This window comes from Bombina bombina, chromosome 4 (genome assembly GCF_027579735.1).
Source record: "Bombina bombina isolate aBomBom1 chromosome 4, aBomBom1.pri, whole genome shotgun sequence".
NCBI classification, from domain to species: Eukaryota; Metazoa; Chordata; class Amphibia; order Anura; family Bombinatoridae; genus Bombina; species Bombina bombina.
In genome coordinates, this window is record NC_069502.1 from 841,105,357 (window position 1) to 841,120,608 (window position 15,252).

General features: G+C 37.6%; 1 protein-coding gene across 1 annotated transcript in view; it reads left to right on the forward strand.

The window, feature by feature from the left end:
* The window catches only part of LOC128657232 (zinc finger protein 585A-like), a 117,364-nt gene that overhangs the window by 19,480 nt on the left and 82,632 nt on the right, over positions 1–15,252 (forward strand). Inside the window, exon 2 of the mRNA XM_053711496.1 lies at positions 1,225–1,303. The gene's annotated coding sequence lies outside the window, so the exon portion shown is untranslated. The remainder of the gene's footprint in view (positions 1–1,224; positions 1,304–15,252) is intronic.

A 15,252-nucleotide genomic window follows, 5' to 3' on the forward strand; every position in this document is an offset into this window, starting at 1 on the left:
CATTGATGACCTTATCTCTTGTTTTTTATCTTGTAGCCTCAGACACAAAACAGAAACCCTCTGCTTGGCTTCTCTGTTCTGTGTTTTTTTTCTTACCTCTCAGTCTCCATGTACAAAATTTATGTTTGTATGATTACTTTACAAAAAAAAAAAAAAGAAGTCTGAATCTGGACAGAGGAGAAAGGAGACAACAGGGAGCAGACAGGACAGAGGAGGAAGCATGAAGGAGGGAGGACAGAAGAGGCAGCATGGGTGATGTAGCATGAAGCAGGGAGGACAGAGAAGGGGGGATAGAGCAGGCAGCATGGGTGAGGAAAGAGACAGGAGGGAGCATGAAGCAGGGAGGACAGAGGAGGGGAGGATAGAGCAGGCAGCATAGAGGAGAGAAGAGGGAGCATGAAGCAGGGAGTACAGAGGAGGGAGGATAGAGCAGGCAGCATGGAGGAGAGAAGAGGGAGCGTGAAGCAGGGAGTACAGAGGAGGGAGGATAGAGCAGGCAGCATGGAGGAGAGAAGAGGGAGCGTGAAGCAGGGAGTACAGAGGAGGGAGGATAGAGCAGACAGCATGGATGAGAGAAGAGGGAGCATGAAGCAGGGAGGAGACAGGAGGGAGCATGAAGCAGGGAGGACAGTGGAGGGAGGAGAGAAGAGGGAGCATGAAGCATGTAGAACAGTGGAGGGAGGATAGAACAGGCAGCATAAAGGAGAGAAGAGGGAGCGTGAAGCAGGGAGGTCAGAGGAGGAGGCAGCATGAAGCAGGGAGGACATAGGAGGTAGCATATGCAGGGAGGATGTAGCAGAAAGGAGACAGTTTTACCAGAGGGAGGAGGCAGCATGGAGGATTAAACAGAAAGGAGTTTCAGAGAAGGGAGCATGGAGTTTTAGAGGATGGAAGAGGGAGTTTTACAGGAATGAGCGGCCAATCAGTGTTCACTCATGGGTAACTTCACGTTCATGAGCTTAATGTTATCTATATGAAACACATGAACTATCGCCCTCTAGTGGTGAAAAACTGTCAAAATGCATTTAGCCTTCAAGGTCTAAGAAATTAGCATATGAACCTCCTAGGTTTACCTTTCAACTAAGAATACCACAAAGCAAAATTGGTGATAAAAGTAAATTGGAAAGTTGTTTCAAATTGCATGCCATGTCTGAATCATGAAAGTTTTTTTTTTTTGGCTTTACTGTCCTTTTAAAGCTGTTCTCTTATTTCACCCCTTGGCAGGTGCTGATTGATGAATCTGTATTCTAATACTGGGATCCACCATCATGGAACATTTTCACAGCTGTATTGGGGGCTTCAGGTTAGCACACAAAATACAGAGCATAAGGTTTTATATTTTTGCAATTTTTATACACAAAAATGTACAGCTCCTTCTCGGTCATACACACTAAACCCACATACACAGTACAGAAGTTTAAAAAGCCGGCAACATCACTCATCTGTAAATATACACCGCTTCTGTCACAGAATGAATAAATGTGCTCCAGTGCACACAGTGTAAAGATGCAGAGGGTTTAAGTAAGAGAACAGCTACAGACACAGGGGGACAAACAATAACATGGTGATTAGTGACCATTTATTTACAGTTGTGTCCTGCAGTTTAACCCCTTCGTGACCAGGCCACTTTTCCATTTGTTGACCGTCTGGGACCAAGGCTATTTTTGCATTTCTGCAGTGTTTGTAACATAGTAACATAGTAGATAAGGTTGAAAAAAGACTGAAGTCCATCGAGTTCAACCTATACAAATCTAAAATACTTACAAAAAGCTCCAGTTAAGCTTAAATAACCCCATTAAAATGTAACCCATTTAATACTAGCAATCATATCCATGAATTTTGTTTATATACAGAAATTTATCCAGACTATTTTTAAATTTATCTATGGTATTGGCATTCACTACCTCCTTTGGTAATGAGTTCCACAATTTTATTGCTCTTACAGTGAAAAAACGTTTCCGTTGCAGGAGATTAAATCTCCTTTCCTCCAACCTTAAATTTTGACCTCTTGTCAGAAACAATTTTCTTGGAATAAACAGAGCTTCTGCCATCTCTGTATATGGGCCTTGAATATATTTATATAAAGTAATCATGTCACCTCTCAAGCGCCTTTTTTCTAAAGAGAACAGACCCAGTTTGGCTAGCCTCTCCTCATAGGTTAATTTCTCCAATCCCCTTATTAGCTTTGTGGCCCTTCTCTGAACTTTTTCTAGTTCTGCAATATCTTTTTTAGCAATCGGTCCCCAGAACTGCACTCCAAACTCAAGGTGAGGTCTTACCAGGGCTTTATATAATGACATAATTATGCTTTCCTCCCTTGAATCAATGCCTTTTTTAATACATGCTAGTATCTTATTAGCCTTTGAAGCCGCTGCCCTGCATTGTGCACTCATCTTTAGCTTGTTATCTATTACAACTCCCAAATCCCTTTCCTCCTGTGTTTGGCTAAGTCTTGTCCCATTTAAAAAATACGTAGCCTGCTTATTTTTACTTCCAAAATGTAGAACCTTGTATTTTTCCGTATTAAATCTCATTTTCCATTCACTTGCCCATAGTTCTAATTTTAGCAAATCCCTTTGTAAAGAGAGTTCGTCCTGCTCTGACCTAATGACCTTACTTAACTTAGTATCATCTGCAAAAGTAGAGGTGTCGCTATTTAATCCTTGCTCCAAGTCATTTATTAAAATATTAAAAAGAACAGGGCCCAGTACTGAAGACTGGGGGACGCCACTGATTACCTTTGTCCAATCTGAGTATGATCCATTTTACTACTACTCGTTGCTCCCTATCTTTTATCCAGTTATTTATCCATGAGCTAACATTTTCAGCTATTCCCAGTCCCTTAATTTTGTGCAATAATCTCTCATGTGGCACTGTATCAAATGCCTTTGCAAAATCTAAGTATATCACATCAACTGATTCCCCTTTATCTATATTTTTACTTACTTCCTCGTAGAATCTAATTAGATTAGTTTGACATGATCTATTTCTCCTAAAGCCATGCTGATTAGAACTCATAATCTTGTTTACACGAATATGCTCATCAATATAATCCCTTATAATCCCTTCAAATATCTTCCCCACTATTGATGTCAGACTAACTGGTCTATAGCTTCCTGGATCATCCCTGCTTCCCTTTTTGTAGAGTGGCACCACATCAGCTTTACACCAATCCTGGGGTACCATGCCTGAGGATAATGAGTCTTGAAAAATTAAGAGTAAAGGTTTGTCTATAACAGTGCTAAATTCCCTTAACACCCTTGGGTGTATTCCATCTGGGCCTGGAGTTTTATTTACCTTAATATTTTCCAGTTTTTTCCTGATATCCTCTAAACAAAACCCAATTAGTGGTATGGACTGGCATGTTCTATTCTGTTCCAAAGTATCATTCAATGGTTCCTCTCTTGTGTATACTGAAGAAAAAAACTGGTTTAGTACCTCAGCCTTCTCCCTGTCATTATTTATCATGCTACCCTCCACGCATTTTAATGTACCTATATTATCCTTCTTAGATTTTTTGCTATTTATGTACTTAAAGAACCTTTTAGGGTTAGACTTAGAATCCTTGGCAATTAATGTTTCATTTTCAATTTTGGCTAATTTGATAGCTTTTTTGCATGCTTTGTTACATTCCTTATAAATATTGTATGCTGAGTCTGTACTATTTTCTTTTAATAATTTAAATGCCCTACGTTTTTTCCTAATTTCTCTTAACACATTTTATTTAGCCATAACGGCTTAGTTTTTTTATTTTTATAACCATATGGTATGTGTTGATGTGTTAAGGGAACTTAGCACTGTTATAGACAAACCTTTACTCTTAATTTTTCAAGACTCATTATCCTCAGACATGGTACCCCAGGATTGGCGTAAAGCTGATGTGGTGCCACTCTTCAAAAAGAGAAGCAGGGATGATCCAGGAAGCTATAGACCAGTTAGTCTGACATCAATAGTGGGGAAGATATTTGAAGGGATTATAAGGGATTATATTGATGAGCATATTCGTGTAAACAAGATTATGAGTTCTAATCAGCATGGCTTTAGGAGAAATAGATCATGTCAAACTAATCTAATTAGATTCTACGAGGAAGTAAGTAAAAATATAGATAAAGGGGAATCAGTTGATGTGATATACTTAGATTTTGCAAAGGCATTTGATACAGTGCCACATGAGAGATTAATGCACAAAATTAAGGGACTGGGAATAGCTGAAAATGTTAGCTCATGGATAAATAACTGGATAAAAGATAGGGAGCAACGAGTAGTAGTAAATGGATCATACTCAGATTGGACAAAGGTAATCAGTGGCGTCCCCCAGGGATCAGTACTGGGCCCTGTTCTTTTTAATATTTTTATAAATGACTTGGAGCAAGGATTAAATAGCGACATCTCTATTTTTGCAGATGATACTAAGTTAAGTAAGGTCATTAGGTCAGAGGAGGACAAACTCTCTTTACAAAGGGATTTGCTAAAATTAGAACTATGGGCAAGTGAATGGAAAATGAGATTTAATACGGAAAAATGCAAGGTTCTACATTTTGGAAGTAAAAATAAGCAGGCTACGTATTTTTTAAATGGGACAAGACTTAGCCAAACACAGGAGGAAAGGGATTTGGGAGTAGTAATAGATAACAAGCTAAGATGAGTGCACAATGCAGGGCAGCGGCTTCAAAGGCTAATAAGATACTAGCATGTATTAAAAGAGGAATTGATTCAAGGGAGGAAAGCATAATTCTGTCATTATATAAAGCCCTGGTAAGACCTCACATTGAGTTAGGAGTGCAGTTCTGGGTACCGATTGCTAAAAAAGATATTGCAGAACTAGAAAAAGTTCAGAGAAAGGCCACAAAGCTAATAAGGGGATTGGAGAAATTAACCTATGAGGAAAGGCTAGCCAAACTGGGTCTGTTCTCTTTAGAAAAAAGACGCTTGAGAGGTGACATGATTACTTTATATAAATATATTCAAGGCCCATATACAGAGATGTCAGAAGCTCTGTTTATTCCAAGAAAATTGTTTCTGACAAGAGGTCATAATTTAAGGTTGGAGGAAAGGAGATTTAATCTCCTGCAACGGAAACATTTTTTCACTGTAAGAGCAATAAAATTGTGGAACTCATTACCAAATGAGGTAGTGAATGCCAATACCTTAGATACATTTAAAAATAGTCTGGATAAATTTCTGTATATAAACAAAAATTAATGGATATGATTGCTAGTATTAAATGGGTCACATTTTAATGGGGTTATTTATGCTTAACTGGAGCTTTTTGTAAGTATTTTAGATTTGTATAGGTTGAACTCAATGGACTTCAGTCTTTTTTCATCCTTATCTTCTATGATATGTATATTTATTTAACAAATTTTTAAATATTATCCATTTATCCTCTGTATTTTTATTAGAAAATACATTGTCCCAATTTATATTATTTAATGATTTCCTTAAATCGTTGAATTTTGCTTTCTTGAAATTAAAAGTCTTAGTTAAGCCTTTAAAACACTGCATATGAAAAGAGATTTCAAATGTGACCATATTATAATCACTGTTACCCAAATGTTCTTTAACTTCTATGTTTGATATTATATCTGTATTGTTTGATAGCACTAAATCCAATATAGCTTTACTCCTAGTTGGCTCCTCTATTAATTGTGACAAGAAGTTATCCCTGAGAACATTTAAAAATCTATCCCCCTTAGCTGAATTACTAGTTTCATTGGCCCAGTTTATATAAGGGTAGTTAAAATCTCCCATAATTACAGCACTGTTATTAGCAGCCTTACCTATTTGGATAAGTAGTTGAGTTTCCTCCGGGTCACTAATGTTGGGAGGCTTGTAGCATGTTCCTAGTAATATTTTTTTAGGATTTTTCCCCCCACTCTTTATTTCAACCCACAGGGTTTGTGTTTAGCTGTAATTTTCCTCTTACTCATTTACTGTACACACACATTATATATACCGTTTTTCTCGCCGTTAAAAGGACTTTCTAAAGATACCATTATTTTCATCATATCTTATAATTTACTATAAAAATATATAAAATATGTTGAAAAAATGGAAAAAAACACACACTTTTTCTAACTTTGACCCCCCAAAATCTGTTACACATCTACAACCACCAAAAAAACTCCTATGCTAAATAGTTTATAAATTTTGTTCTGAGTTTAGAAATACCCAATATTTACATGTTCTTTTCGGTGAAGGTAGATTTCTTCTACCTACCATCTGCCTTCACCGTTATATAAGAGATCAGCTTGCCACCTGAGCCAGCACATTGGGATTACTATATCCTTGGTTTCACAACTACTAAGATACCATCTGTTTGGATGAGCTGCCACACCTGCCTAAATCTGCAGCCTGCTTCTACAAGCACATTGGTGTGCTCCTGGAATATGTGCGTACCCTCTATACTAAGAAATCATCATTGGTTTTACCATAAATAGTCTGCACATGTGGTGCCTGTATCTTGTGTCTCCACTGTAGTACCAGCATTTAACGCTAAGAGCGCTGTTGGACGGGTGAGCTGTCACACCTTCATAATTCTGCAGCCTGCCCCTACCTGCACATAAGTGTGCTTCTGGAGTATGTGAGTATTCATTTGGCTTTATCTGTTTTACTTTGTGTTTTCCACTGATGATACCACACATGAGGCGCCCCTCTATTTCTCTCCATTTCTTATAGTTATACCTGGACCAGCCGGTGAGGAGGAGGCAGCCAACACAGAAACCACTTTTTATTTGAAGAATATATAAAGGGAATTTACACCTCTTTAATTATATGTAACAGGACTTTTATATATTTTTTTACCAGTTATCTGCTCTTAAGGTTCTTTATTGCTAAAAGCCGTTTGTGATACATTTCATATTTGTGATACATTTCATATTTGTGATACATTTCATATTTGATCATTTTTTGAGCGCCCCCTTTGTGACTAGGTCACTTCCTTACAGTTAATTTTAGCCGTAGTGTAGTAGACGCCCCCAAGTATTGATCTAGGCCCATTTTGGTATTTAATGCAACCATTTCACCGCCAAATGCGATCAAGTAACAAAATCGTTCACTTTTTCACAACATTAGGTTTCTCAATGAAATTATTTACAAACAGCTTGTGCAATTATAGCACAAATGGTTGTAAATCCTTCTTTGTGATCCCCTTTGTTCAGAAATAGAATATATATGGCTTTGGCATTGCTTTTTGGCAATTAGAAGGCCGCTAAATGCCGCTGCGCACCACACTTGTATTATGCCCAGCAGTGAAGGGGTTAATTTGGTAGCTTGTAGGGAGCTTGCAGGGTAAATTTTAGCTTTAGTTTAGAGATCCGCCTCCAACCTAACACATCCCACCCCCTGATCCCTCCCAAACAGCTCTCTTCCCTCCCCACAATTGTCCCCGCCATCTTAAGTACTGGCAGGCTGTTTTTTTTTTTGTTTTTGTTTTTTTTTAAATAATTATGTAGCTCTGATGAACCCATCTTGGGTATTTGCAGCTGTCTGCTCACTTGTGTCACATATTAATGTAATGCACAGCTCACTTGTGTCACATATTAATGTAATGCACAGCTCACTTGTGTCACATATTAATGTAATGCACAGCTCACTTGTGTCACATATTAGTGTAAAGAATTTGAATCGATATGTAAGAGTACCAACTTTCAAGATGGTGACTATAAGGACTATTCTGCCTTTTGTTCAGCAAGGGCATTATATGTCCACAATAGACTTACAGGATTCATATCTTCATATTCCGATTCATCCAGATCACTATCAGTTCCTGAGATTCTCTTTTCTAGACAAGCATTACCAATTTGTTGCTCTTCCTTTTGGTCCAGCGACAGCTCCAAGAATCTTTTCAAAGGTTCTTGGTGCCCTACTCTCTGTAATCAGAGAGCGGGTATTGCAGTGTTTCCTTATTTGGACGATATCTTGGTACTTTCTCAGTCTTTACGTTCTGCAGAATCTCACAAAAATCAACTAGTGTTGTTTCTTCAAAGACATGGTTGGAGGATCAATTTACCAAAAAGTTTTTTGTTTCCTCAGACAAGGGTAACCTTTTTAGGTTTCCAGATAGACTCAGTGTCTATGACTCTGTCCCTAACAGACAAGAGACGATCAAAATTAGTTTCAGCTTGTCGGAACCTTCAGTCTTAATCATTCCCTTCAGTGTCTATGTGCATGGAAGTTTTAGGTCTCATAACTGCAGCATCGGACGCGATCCCCTTTGCTCGTTTTCATATGAGACCTCTCCAGCTTTCTATGCTGAACCAACGGTGCAGGGATTATACAAGGATATCACAATTAATATTCGTAAATCCCAATGTTCGACTCTCTCTGACTTGGTGGTTAGATCACATTCGTATGATTCTAGGGGCCTCTTTTGTTCGTCCAACCTGGACTGTGATCACAACAGATGCAAGTCTTTCAGGTTGGGGAGCTGTTTGGGGATTTCTGACAGCACAAGGGGTTTGGAAATCTCAAGAGGCGAGATTACCAATAAATATTTTAGAACTCTATGCGATTCTCAGGGCTCTTCAATTTTGGCCTCTGTTGAAGAGAGAACCGTTCATTTGTTTTGAGACAGACAATATCACAACTGTGGCTTATGTCAATCATCAGGGTGGGACTCGCAGTCCTCAAGCTATGAAAGAATTATCTCGGATACTTGTTTGGGCGGAATTCAGCTCCTGTTTAATTTCCGCGGTTCATATCCCAGGTATAGACAATTGGGATGCGGATTACCTCAGTCTTCAGACTTTACATCCAGGGGAGTGGTCTCTCCATCCAGAGGTGTTTTCTCAAATTGTTCAGATGTGGGGTCTTCCAGAAATAGATCTGATGGCATCTCATCTAAACAAGAAACTTCCCAGGTACCTGTCCAGGTCCAGGGATCCTCAAGCGGAAGCAGTTGATGCGTTGACACTTCCTTGGTGTTATCATCCTGCGTATATTTCCCCGCCTCTAGCTCTTCTTCCAAGAGTAATCTCCAAAATCATCATGGAGCAATCGTTTGTGCTGCTGGTGGCTCCAGCATGGCCTCACAGGTTTTGGTATGCGGATCTTGTCCGGATGTCCAGTTGTCAACCTTGGCCACTTCCATTAAGGCCAGACCTATCTCAAGGTCGGTTTTTCCATCAGGATCTCAAATCATTAAATTTGAAGATATGGAAATTGAACGCTTAGTGTTTAGTCATAGAGGATTTTCTGACTCCATGATTAATACTGTGTTACAAGCTCGTAAATCTGTTTCTAGAAAGATTTATTATTGAGTTTGGAAGATTTACATTTCATGGTGTTCTCATAAATTTCTTTGGCATTCTTTTAGAATTCCTAGAATTTTGCAGTTTCTTCAGGATGGTTTGGATAAAGGTTTGTCTGCAAGTTCCTTGAAAGGACAAATCTCGGCTCTTTCTGTTTTATTCCACAGAAAAACTGCTAAGCTTCCTGATATTCACTGTTTTGTACAGGCTTTGGCTCGTATCAAGCCGGTCATTAAATCAATCTCTCCTCCTTGAAGTCTTAATTTGGTTTTGAAGACTTTACAGACTCCTCCATTTGAGCCTATGCATTCTAAAAACTACTTGGAAAGTGTTGTTCCTTTTGGCCATCTCTTCTGCTAGAAGAGTTTATAAATTATCTGCTCTCTCTTGTGAATCTCCTTTTCTGATTTTTCAGGATAAGGCAGTTTTGCGGACTTCATTTAAATTCTTACCTAAGGTTGTGAATTCTAACAACATTAATAGAGAAATTGTTGGTATTCTTTGTGTCCTAATCCTAAGTATTCTTTGGAGAGATCTTTACATTCTTTGGATGTGGCGAGAGCTCTGAAATATTATGTTGAAGCTATTAAAGTTTTGAGGAAGACTTCCAGTCTATTTATTAGCTTTTCTGGTTTCCAGGAAAGGTCAGAAGGCGTCTGCTGCTTCCTTGGCTTCGTGGTTAAAGCTTTTGATTCATTAAGCTTATTTGGAGTCTGGTCAAGCTCTACCTCAGAGAATTACAGCTCATTCTACTAGATCAGTTTCCACTTCCTGGGCTTTTAAGAATGATTCTTCAGTTGATCTGATTTGCAAAGCTGCAACTTGGTCTTCTTTGCATACATTTACTAAATTCTATCATTGTGATGTATTTTCTTCTTCGGAAGCAGTTTTTGGTAGAAAAGTTCTTCAGGCAGCTGTTTCAGTTTGATTCTTCTGATTTAAGTTTTTTTCTTTTCAATTATGAGATTAAATTTATGTTTTGGGTTGTGGATTAATTTTTTCAGCGGAAAATGGCTGTTTTTATTTTTATCCCTCCCTCTCTAGTGACTCTTGCGTGGAAGTTCCACTTCTTGGGTATTGCTATCCCATACGTCACTAGCTCATTGACTCTTGCCAATTACATGAAAGACTTGCCAATTACATGTAAGAACTTACCTGATAAATTAATTTCTTTCATATTGGCAAGAGTCCATGAGGCCCACCCTTTTTATGGTGGTTATAATTTTTTTGTATAAAGCACAATTATTTCCAAATTCCTTTGTTGATGATTTTTACTCCTTTCTTATCACCCCACTACTTGGCTATTCGTTAAACTGAATTGTGGGTGTGTTGATGGGTGTATTTATAGGCATTTTGAGGTTTGGGAAACTTTGCCCCTCCTGGTAGGATTGTATATCCCATACGTCACTAGCTCATGGACTCTTGCCAATATGAAAGAAATGAATTCATCAGATAAGTTCTTACATAAATTATGTTTTTTTTTTTCCCACAGGTCTTTGTGAGGGAGGATGCCTCTCAAACCTTGTGAGCTGCCCTGCTTCCAGGCAGATTTACTTTGAGGTAAGTGCTAAGTTTTATTTTCTACAGAAAAGAATATTGGTACTTTAACAGTTAACTCTGTCGGTGACGTTTTTATACATTAATCCCATTAGGTGAATAGGATATTGTAAGGCAGTTTGTGCGGGCACTGGGACGAGAGGATGTTTTTTAAAAATAAAGGGCTCAGTTAGGGTGTGTTCTGGACTGGGTGTGAGAGCTTAGTCGTGTTTTTTTTTTATATTTTCTTTTTATTAAAGCTTTTTCTTTTCTCTTGATAACATAACAACAGGAAAAAAAAAAACCATACAATTTACAAAGGCAAAAAAAGAGAAAACAGTTATGCAACAATCAAGAGTACATTTCAAAAGTAAAATTCGAGAGTATTTACATTAATTCTCCTTCTTTCGATTCCAACCTAACTTAGAACCGATATACATTTCACTATTCTTTAGGACACTTAAACAAAAACTTCCTTTGTTTCATAGATGGGAAATCTCAGGGCTTGTACATGGAGGGCTGGCGCAGGGGGTGGCGGGGGAAAAAAAAAAAAAAAAAATATTGTTGTTATTAGTATTATAATTATTATTATAGCGGGGGAGATCTAATCCATCTAGCTAGTTCGCCCAGCTAATGGGGAAGTTACCATTAAGGATGTTTAATTGAAAGAAAATAGATTGCTTAAATGGGAAAACCATTTGTTTTTGGACTCCCATTGACATTATTTGGATAACCCTGGTCCACTTGGCAAAAAAAGATTCTATCTGTTTTTCGTTCCAGATCTGGATGTTATATTGGTCTATTATTATTTGTGTTTCTATACGCTTGGAAAACTCAGTCATACTAGGAGCTGCCGTAGCTTTCCATTTTTCTAATATTAATATCCGCCCGATCATAATAACGGTATTGATTAAATGAATATTCCTATACTTTTCTCCTGGACTTACTAAGACAACAATCTGTTGGGGTTTTAATAGTATCGGTATATCCATAAATTTATTAAGCCAGAAATTAATTTTGAACCAAAACTGCCTTATCTTTGGACACCACCAGAAGCAGTGGAGTAAATCTGCCCTATCTGAGCTACATCTGGGACATAAATTGCTGGTTGTATACCACCCTGCAAGTTTTTTTGGGGTGATGTAAATCATATTAATCAATTTAAAATGTGATTCTTTACAGGCATTAGGAGTTTTTGTTTTTTTTGACAGTAAAAAGCTTGCTTGGATATTTTCCAAAGACACCTCAGGGAGCAGACTATTCCATTTGATGCATATTGCGTTCATAGATTGATAACCCATGTGACAAATCAGGGTATCGTAGAAATTAGTAATTGCAAAATTACCTTTTGAGTAAGCTTTAATATTATCTGCTAAATTACCTAATTCCCGATCTGGGTTATATTTAATTTTGATCGCCTGAAGGAAATGTCTAAGTTGGAGGTATGCGAAAAATTCAGATTGGGTAATTCCGAATTCTCTAGTAATCTGGCAAAAAGGCTTAATATGGCCAGTTGAGATATCTATTAATTGGACAAGATATATTAATCCTTGATTCTTCCATTTTGAAAAGATTGATCGACCCAGTCCTGCAATGAATTCTGGGTTCCCTGTGATCGTTAAATAGTTGGATACGTATGGTATTACATTAATCTGTAAACAAGTTCTATGCCAGGCGCGAATAATATTACAAAAAGTTATCATATTGCAAATGTTAGCTGGTAATTTAGATGGGCAGCAGTGTAAGATCGCATTTAAGGTGAATGGCGAGACCAGATCCGATTCTATTTCTAGTGAAGTCAAGTATTCTTTTTTGGTGATCCAATCTACTGCATACTTAAACAAAGAAACCCAGTTGTAGTATTGAATATTTGGAAATGCCATCCCAGCCATACTTTTGCGCATGGCCAGTTTCTGCATGGATAGTCGTGGTCTTTTGCCTTGCCATATAAAGACAGAGCAAACCCGGTTAAACGCATTTAGATCTTTCCGAGATAATAAGAGGGGGAGATTTTGTAACAAGTATAGTAGTTTAGGGAATAAAACAGTTTTAATTAGAGCCACTCGTGCAGAGAGAGATAAGGGCAGTTTCATACACTGTTCTAATTTTTTTTTCCCATATTCAAAGAATTCAGGGAAATTTAGTGCATACCAGTGTGCAGGGTCTGCACTAAGAACAATACCTAAATATTTTATATTTTTAACTTCTTTGAAGGGATGGCTTCCTATACTATAGGGGGTCCTCGCGATCCATAATAACTCTGATTTAGAGGTGTTTATTTTGTACCCTGAAATGGAACTGTAAACATCTATAATGCTTATTAATTGAGGGATACTCTGTGTTGTATTATTGAGAAAGATAAGCAAGTCATCTGCATACAGAAGGAGAGTCATGCTATTCTTCCCCAGACATATCCCTTTAAGTTCCTGTCTTAGCAGGATCGCTAGGGGTTCCAGAGAGAGGTTAAAAAGAAGAGGCGATAGCGGACACCCTTGTCTAGTGCCTCTGTTTAGCTTGAATCTATCCGACATTTCATCATTAATAATTAGGGACGAAAAAGGATTCCTATAGATATTAAGAATGAATTGTTGGAATTGTCCTGTAAGACCAAATTTTGTCAGAGAAGTAAATAAGTGGTCCCAGGTGATCGAGTCGAATGCCTTCTCGGCATCGACTGTAAGGATTGCTGCATCGTTTCTTGAATGGGTTCTTTTTGAGTGGGTTTTATTTCGGTACCAGTCCAACAAGATTGTAACTTTCCGCAAGCTTTTCATTGAGCTACGGCCTGTCATAAATCCCACTTGGTCAGTGTGAATTAGGGAGTCAAGATATTTCTGTAATCTCTTCGCTAGGATAGATGTTATTAATTTATAATCTACATTAAGTAGAGAAATGGGACGATAAGAAGAGGGATTTTCAGCATCTTTATCTTTTTTCAGAATCAGGGCTATATTTGAAGCTGCAAAGTTACTGGAGCAATCTTTTCCGTTCTGGTAATACTCATTGAACAACTTAAACAAAATTGGACTTACTTGATCTTGGAGCATTTTGTAAAATTCAGAAGGGAGGAAATCAGGCCCTGGCGCCTTGCTTAACTTAGAGCTTTTAATACTTGCATTAATTTCATCCATAGAAATAGGTTGATTAATATTATTTATTTGCTCCAGAGTTAGTTTTGGAGTTTTGATGCTCTGCCAGAATATTTCTTTATTTTCGAAGTTGACCTCCCTTTCTGCATATAGGTCTTGATAAAACTGGTGGAAAACTTTTTTAATGTCTGAGTTGTTAGTGAATCTTTGCTTGTTAAATTGGACTGCCATTATCCTGTTATTTGAATTTTTCTTAGTGAGACGGGCAAGATATTTCGCTGAGTGCCCTGAAAAACCCCCATATAATGCTTTCTGTCTCAGTTCTTTGTTTGCTGTTTTTTGCTTTAAGAATAAATCTCTCTCTGCTTTGGCCTTAATGTACTTATCCCAATTTTGATCACTTACTGATGAAATATATGTCCTGAAGCTATTCTTAAGAGCATTAGCTAATTGATACTCCCTCTGCTTATTCTTACGTTTCCATTTGCACATGTACGCCTTTATTTCCCCTCTAAAAAAACATTTAGCGGTCTCCCAAAAGATTTCTATTTTATTTATATGTGTTTTATTAAAACTGTAAAACTCCGTCCATTTGGACTGTAACCAGTTCTTAAATTTAATATTATGGACCAAGTATTTAGGGAAAAAAAATTTGGAAAAATCATTTGGTTCCTTCTTAAGATTAGATTTAATAACCAATGTTAGGATGGCATGGTCCGAAATGACTATATCTGCAATGTCTGCTACTATATTTAGTCCACATATTTTGTCTGAAACCAAGAACAGATCGATTCTCGAAAATGTTTTGTGACTTTTCGACTCACAGGTATACATTCTCAAATCCGGGTTTTGTAGACGCCAGATATCTTTGAGATCCAGAGAGTTACAAAAATTTCGCAGCAATCTATTTTCACAAGTTTTTTTACCTTGCTGTCCTTTATCAAGTCTATCAAGCTTAGAGTCCGGAACCATATTGAAATCCCCCGCTATAATTATATTTTCTTTGGAAAATTTAAAAAGTTTTCCACGTAGGTTATCCCAGAATTCCCAGTCAGTAGAATTGGGACCATATACATTACATAAAATAAGAGCTGAATTATTAATTTCTATTTTTATTATTTGAAATCTGCCATCACTATCTTTCTCATCGTGGACAACCTTATAACTCAGGTTTTTATTAATTAATATTGCAACCCCTCTCTTTCTTTGGGAGCATGGAGTAGCAATCACTTCGCCTACCCATTGAATTTTTAATTTAACTAGTTCTGGGGCTTTAAGATGGGTCTCTTGTAAGCAAAGAATATCAGGTTTTAGTTTCCCAGCCTGTCTAATAATGGATTTTCTTTTGCTGGGGGAGGTTATCCCTCCCACATTCC